At 42.8% G+C, this 7,144-nt stretch overlaps 1 protein-coding gene across 3 annotated transcripts in view; it reads left to right on the top strand.

Moving 5' to 3' along the window:
• LOC109915379 (trifunctional nucleotide phosphoesterase protein YfkN-like) overlaps positions 1-7,144 on the top strand; it is a 57,260-nt gene that overhangs the window by 2,518 nt on the left and 47,598 nt on the right. The gene's annotated exons all lie outside the window — the stretch shown is intronic.

The raw sequence follows: 7,144 nt of genomic DNA, 5'->3' as shown, positions 1-7,144 counted from the left end.
AAGGATCACCGGACCCGAAACGTTAACTCTGTTTTCTCCTTCACAGATGCTGCCAGACCTGCTGAGCTTTTCCAGCTACTTTGTTTTTGTTCCTGATTTACAGTATCCGCAGTTCTTTTGGTTTTTATCTGAATTAAACTCCATTTGCTTTTCCTTAACCCAGTGGCCCAGTTGATCGAGATTCCATTGTACTCTTAGCTAACATTCTTCACTGTCTGCTACACCACCAATTTTGGTGTCAGCTGCAACCTTACTAACCATACCTTCTATATTCTCATTCAAATCATTTATATAAATGACGAACAGTGGATCTCGCACTAAGCCTTGTTGTACACCGCTGATCATAAGCCTGCGGTCTGAAAAACAGCCCCCTGCTATCGTCCTGTGTCCTAACATCAAGCCAAATTTGTATCCAATTGGCTGGCTTTCCCTGGATCCCATGTGATCTAACTTTAATAACCTGTCTACATGTAGTACCTAGTTGAAGGCTTTGTTAAAGTCCATGCAGTCAATGTCTACCACTCTTCCCTCATCTATAATCTTGATTACTTCTTCAAAAAACTCAATCAAATGTATGAGACATGATTTCCCATGCACAAAAGCATGCTGACTATCCCTAATCAGTCCTTGCCTCTTCCAAACGCATGTAGATCCTTTCTCTCCGAATCTCTTCCAACAATTTACCCAACACTGACATTAGGCTTACTAATCTACTGCTTTTGAAAGTACAGGTTAGCATATGATGGGTATTACACATAACGTCTATGATATTGTAATGAAACAGCAATAGCTGGTCAGTTGGCTGTACGATTCACAGCTCAAACATGCAGCTCTTACCTAATCCCACCAAAGCCTTTCACAAACTGAGATGTTTCTTGTAGCTTGTCTGTCATGACCTCCAGAGTAGTTCCAAATTTTTTTGTAGTTGTTGGAGAACCATTCCAGGAGGTGCATGCTTTCTATTAGTTCATGTTCCTGTCCAGTCTATTTTTTTTTAAACAGAAATATTTGTATATTAGACTCTAGTTTTGAAGATCAGGGATTGATTTTTCTTTTTTGATGAGGGGAAACACCCATACCTTGGATAAATTGTTTTTTTTTAGTTTTGAGTTTGGGCAATTCGGCAGGGTCTTGGCTGAAGCTGAATGTATAAAACAGTTACTCTTAAGAAAAGGATAAGATAATTAAAAATACATTATGTCAGTGTAATGAGTTTAGTAAAAGTTCCAAAGCAGAAATGTTTGTTTAAACACTGAAAGAATTATTTAAAGTTAAGAAAGTTTAAGCTAAGTTGTATAAAGGCTTCTGGGAGGGGCTGTTAGATTCGCAAGACTGGGATTTGAATCCAAAGTTATTTAAGATGATGGAAAAGGGAAAATTCCTTGGTGATGCAATTTGCATCATGGGCCAATGGAACACTTTTATTCAAGAAGGGGCAGACATTTAAACTGTGTAACTGTAGACAAGAAATACCATGTATGAATTTCAATGCTAGTTCAGTGCCAGGTTGAGTGGTTGTATGTACCAATGATTGGCTGCTTCTCTTGCAGTTCATTGAGTACGAGTTGCACTCTGTTTGAAATCAGTCCACACTTACAAAACCCAAAACAAAATGTCATCTCTTAGATGCGATTCTACAATTGGGCTTAAATTAGATTGCAGAATACCCACAGTAGCAAATGACTTAAGATAATCAGTTGAGTTTGTAACGTAAGATAACAAGGTGTAGCGCTGGATGAACACAGCAGGCCAAGCAGCATCAGAGGAGCAGGAAAGCTGATGTTTCGGGTCTGGACCCTCCTTCAGAAATGGGATTTCTGAATGCCGTTTCTCAAGAAGGGTCCAGAACTGAAACGTCAGCTTTCCTGCTCCTCTGATGCTGCCTGGCCTGCTGTGTTCATCCAGCTCTACACCTTGTTATCTCAGATTCTGCAGCATTGGCAGTTCCTACTATCTCTGAGTTTGTAATGTGGCTCATTTACATTTGTTAAAAGTGACATCCAGTCATACATGGGGACACACAAAAGGAATATGTTCACATCTTGTGCCTTTTTTAAAGCTCCCATGTATCTGGGTAACTTATAGTTCCTGGTTACTTTCTCCATAGAAATACTTTGGTCTATCAGAATTGTCTAAACAACTAATCATTACCCTATGGATTTAATTGTTTTTATTTGAAATTTGGCATTTGCACATCTCTCCTGAGGAGTGCAAGACTAAAAGCTTCAAAATGTCTTTTATGGTGAAAACAGAGACAAGTTAATACAACATGAGCTGTGAGAAATCTTTGCATCCATAATTCAAGATAGAATTAAGGAACCTTTGGAAATGCATGGGTTAATCAAAGACAATCAAGATATGTGAAACACAAGGCATGTTTGACAAGTCAGTCACGTTTGAATGCTACTTGTTTCTCAAAGAACGTAATATTTTCCCATGATGTTAATGGCAAGCCATTTTGTTACCATCTGTAATTGCCTTGCTCCATCATTTTAGAGGGCAGCAGAGTCAATTACATTATTTAGGCCAGGAGCCGTATGTAAGTCAGACAAGGAAAGGATGGCAGATTTCCTTCCTGACAGGACGTTAAAGAATCAGATGTAATTTTACAACAAGCAATGATGTTTTTGTGGCATCGATACTGAGACTAGTTTTATATTCCAGATTTATTAATTGAATTTTTAAAATTTCATTAGCTTCTATAGTGGATTGTGAACCCACATATCCAGAGCATTAGCAGAGTATTCTGGATTATTTAATCCAATTACTTTACCACCGTGCCACCGTCTCCCCTTACTCGAGTTACAGCATGACAGTAATAATAATTTCATCACCACTTCTCTCCTTGTATTCTTTAGTTCTTAATGTAGTTAAAACTATTCAAGGGAGTGTCATTTTCATCCGTGTAACATTTCAGTTCTTTGTGACATTGCATTAGAGTGAAAAAGTCTTTGATAACCATGGCGCATAATTTGTGATCAGCAACAAAGCAATATTGATTGCTCCTGAACTCGAAGAAAGCTGTACAGAAAGATCTGTGAATCTTTATTGCTGTCGATGTGCAAATGATTGTAATGTTGTTTAAGGGAGATTCCCAGTATTGAATTTTAGCCACGTCATTAAACTGTTTAGGCAGCTATTCATGAAAAAGAATGATAATAGCCAGCAAATCAAGAAAGCAAAAGCATGAATAATCAAAGATAGTAGGAACTGCAGATGCTGGAGAATCTGAGATGACAAGGTGTAGAGCTGGATGAACACAGCAGGCCAAGCAGCATCATAGGAGCAGGAAGGCTGACGTTTCGGGCCTAGACCCTTCATCAGAAATGGGGGAGGGGAAGGGGGTTCTGAAATAAATAGGGAGAGAGGGGGAGGCGGATAGAAGATGGATAGAGAAGAAGATGGGTGGAGAGGAAACAGACAGGTCAAAGAGGCGGGGATGGAGCCAGTAAAGGTGAGTGTAGGTGGGGAGGTAGGGAGGAGATAGGTCAGTCCAGGGAGGACGGACAGGTCAAGGCGGCAGGGACGAACTTGGGTTTGGGATGCGGTAGGGGGAGGGGAGATTTTGAAGCTTGTGAAATCCACATTGATACCATTGGGCTGCAGGGTTCCCAAGTGGAATATGAGGTGCTGTTCCTGCAGCCTTCGGGTGGCATCGTTTTGGCACTGCAGGAGGCCCAGGATGGACATGCCGTCTGAGGAATGGGAGGGGGAGTTGAAATGGTTTGCGACTGGGAGGTGCAGTTGTTTATTGCGAACCGAGCGTAAGTGTTCTGCAAAGCGGTCCCCAAGCCTCCGCTTGGTTAAGCCTTCCTGCTCCTATGATGCTGCTTGGCCAGCTTTGTTCATCCAGCTCTACACCTTGTTATCACATGAATAATCAATGTGCTTTTAAAAAATTTTATCTAGAATGAAGCACAAATTTGGCCAATTCCATGGGGTTAACATTGAAGCTGAAATATCATGAAAAATCCTTTTGAAAAATAATTCTAGTTTTAAACATTCAAGGCTGAATTTTCCTAGTAACAGCAGTCAGGCCTGGGTCTTGAGCTTGGGCTCGCCCGCTTACATTTTCCTTTTGTTTTCTTTTACTTTTGCTCTTTCTTTCCTTTTTCGGTGGGAGAGGACCCCTTCCTGGGAGTGTCGGCGGCAGCGGGAGCAGTCTCATTCCAGGGAGTATCAGCAGAGATGGGCGATCCCATTCCCAGCAGTGTTGGCAGTGGCTGTAATGGTCTCCTAGAGTAGCAGCAGTGGCAGGAGCAGTTCCTTCTTGGGGGTTGGCAGGAGTGGGTTTTTTTTTTGCTGAAATGGCAGTCCCAGGAGGAGGCAGCAGCAGCAATCTAAGCCGGAAATGGTACCGGTTGCTTCGATGTGGCAGGACCAGTGTTGGGTTTGAGCCCAGTTTGGACCCAGCTGCTTCAGCAGCAGCTGCATTGCCGAGATTGGCCCAGTGTGGACTCTTAGCAGCAGCAATGTCAATGGAGGCAAGATGGCGCCACAGTTCCAACAGTGGTGGTGTGGCTCCAGGCTATGGCTGGACCCACGTACCTGATGGTGTTGGCGTTTGGCTGCGGCAGTGTGTGGGGTCTTTGGGGACCTGAATGTTTGCAGACTGAGGGATGGACATTGTGGCTTTGTTTTCCTGGTGGCGAGGACTCATGGAAGTCATGGGGAGTTATCTAGATGTTTCCTTTTTCTTTTGGCTGTTTCTTTTATTCATGCTTTGTTTTTAATCCTGTCTTTTATATAGTAAGATGGCGCTGGAGAACAGCGACTTTGTACACTTTCCAGTCTCCTATATTCCTGTACCCAAATAAATGTGATTATAAAATCCAGACCTAAAGTTTGGCTAAGTGTTTGTTTCAGGGAGTTTCATGGAGGGTTTCACTATGAGCTCTAGTTTTCTCACACAGTTTTACACTGCTCACCTCATCAAGTATGCACTTCAATTCTAGGGTGCAGTTTGTGATTTCTTGCATTCACCAGCAGCGGAAATGCCAGTGCTTGGATCTTCCATCATTCCCATCACTACTACCATACTTAAAGCCTACTTATGCACCAGGTCAATTGATGCAAACCAGGAATTGCCCTTCATAGTTCCACTGTGTGAAGAACAACATAGGAGATAGCTGATAAGAGGAGAATTGGGTCCAGCTTTGCTGACAGGATCCTGGAGGGCATGGTTGACTGGATGGGGAACGAAAAGGTTCTTATCTTTTCTCAGCAGTGCCAGAGGAGACCACAATGCCAGACCGTGCCAGCCTGGTATGAAGTTGACACCTGGGGTCAGTATGATATCCGCTGTCTGGAGGAAAACTCAGCAATACAGGAAGAAGGTCACAGCATCTCGGTACATGACAATAATAAACCAAATCAAGACCCCACACCACAGGTGCCTGATTTTTCATTCACACCGGGATGATGGAGATATTGTTGAAGCAGGTGGAAAAGGAGAGGTTAAAGATGTCTGCAAATACTCCCACCAGACGGTCTGCACAGTATCTGAGTGCATGGCCAGGGTCTCTGTCTGGACCGGTGGCTTTCCATGAGTTCACCCTCAAGAAAGCCAATCTGATGTCGGCAGCAGTGAGTGTGGGTACAAGTGCACCTGAGGCCATCAGGGTAGGTGACATCATTTCAGTTACCTTCTTCTGTTCAAAACGTGTGTAGAATGCTTTGAGTTCATCAGGGAGGGATGCATTGTTCCCAGCGATTCTACTTCATATCACTTTGTAGCCTGTTATATTGTGTAAGCCTTGCCACTGTCAATGTGTAGTTAGTTTGGACACTCTAGTTTAATCCGATATTGTCTCTTGGCATCCCTGACAGCTTTGCGAAGATCGTGCCGTATTTCCTGTATAGGTCAGGGTCACCCGACTTGAACAGCTCAGACCTGGATGGTAGTGGCATACTCATTTAGGTTGGCTGCTGAGTTTTTGAATATGGAGTGGTCCTCTGACTCTAAGCAGTCACATAGAAGCTTGTCTGTCACCTCGGACCAGCAATGTATGGCTTTCTGTACTGACCTGCTGTGCTGTGTAAGGGTAAAGCACATGTCGCTGTTACCATACAACCACTCACTCTGTTACTGCACCCACCTCTTACCAAGGCTCATGGCTTACCACTGTTACAAAAATCGAAGGAACTGTGAAAATAGTAACTTTTTCACCTTGTGGTCTGGCCTTTTTGATCTGTAGAATTTTATTTGCCCTGTCTGTATTCTTTTTTGCAGCCATTGTATGTGTTAAACCAGTTGTCAATTGTGATTGAATATGTTTTTGGGATTTTGAAAGGGTATGAATTAAATTGGGTAAATGAGAAGAAATTTATTTTCACTGCTCTTGTTAAATTTATATGCTACAATAAATAGTCTTTTTGTCTGTTATTGAAGAAACGTGGTGTGAATTGCTTTTGTGCTGAATAGAAGCCGGTAATATTTGTCATTTTGGTAATCTTATTGTGATTTTATACATTTTGTGACGATTTGTATGACACTGCGGCACAATTAATGGCACTTTCTTTTAAGTCATAACACGTGCAGCATCCTTTCTCAATATCTTTACACTCACCTCCTTCCCCCACATGCTCTCTGTGTTTCTCTCTCACTCGGGACATCTCCCCTTCACCTGCACCATCACTAATAGTTCTACCTTCCACTTTGATCTTGCAGAATCCCTGCCTTTGTCTCATTCCAGGTGATGACAATCTACAATAGGGCAGAGAGGGAAAAGACTTTTATATTGGGTGACTGGTGGACATCTGCTGTCACTCCCTGAGAGGAGAGAAACTTTTTGTTGGAGTGAGAGGAACTTGACTACTCATGGACGTCTTGTTATCACCACGTGTCTCAGCAACCAAATAAGATTCAGTGCTGCTCATTAGAAACACTCTGAGTGCATTCTTACCATGCACAAGTTTTCAGTCCTGTTGTGAAACTCATTCTCTCTCTTGCCTTCTGGAAGTGAGGTGACACCCACACAGCCTCTGTCCTGAAGCTTCTCCAATTGAGGAAGAAAACACAAATCCCTCAGACAAAGCACTGGCATGGCCTTCTCCTGCACCCTCTACCAGCTCCGATGCTGACGTCTCGGTGATTAGAGTTGGAAGCACGTTCTGGTGAGCGCATCACTGACACATTTCTGCA

Source organism: Rhincodon typus, chromosome 1, assembly GCF_021869965.1.
Source record: "Rhincodon typus isolate 14 chromosome 1, sRhiTyp1.1, whole genome shotgun sequence".
NCBI lineage: Eukaryota > Metazoa > Chordata > Chondrichthyes > Orectolobiformes > Rhincodontidae > Rhincodon > Rhincodon typus.
Note: the sequence above shows the minus strand (reverse complement) of the source record. Positions and strands in the feature narration are given on the sequence as shown.